The sequence below is a fragment of the Trachymyrmex cornetzi genome, unplaced genomic scaffold (genome assembly GCF_001594075.2).
Source record: "Trachymyrmex cornetzi isolate Tcor2-1 unplaced genomic scaffold, Tcor1.1 scaffold877, whole genome shotgun sequence".
Lineage (NCBI taxonomy): Eukaryota > Metazoa > Arthropoda > Insecta > Hymenoptera > Formicidae > Trachymyrmex > Trachymyrmex cornetzi.
In genome coordinates this window covers 139987-140344 of record NW_017300220.1, presented here as the reverse complement: position 1 = coordinate 140344, position 358 = coordinate 139987, and positions in this window count along the sequence as shown.

Below are 358 nucleotides of genomic sequence, written 5' to 3'. Positions count from 1 at the left end.
TTTTGCTTCGTATCATCGGAATTCTGTTTTCCGATTGGTTGAAGAGTGTCGTACGACGCAAATCGGATGCAGTGTGAATCCAGCATTATGGCCGCAGCACACACTCTTGTATAACGCATAATACATAATGCATAATAGAATCAACCAATCGAAATTCTTCTTTTCCACGGAATGAGAGGAAAGGAAAGCTTCTGATTAGTTGATTCGCTTATGCACTATGCGTTATGTGTTATGCAAAAGCTTGTGTCTGTGCTCTTATGGGTGCCGTCACATATAGCCCGTAATCCGTAATCCTCATCGGATGTCCACAAAAATTACTACGGATTGCGTATGTAGTATATACCATCGACATCTAGAA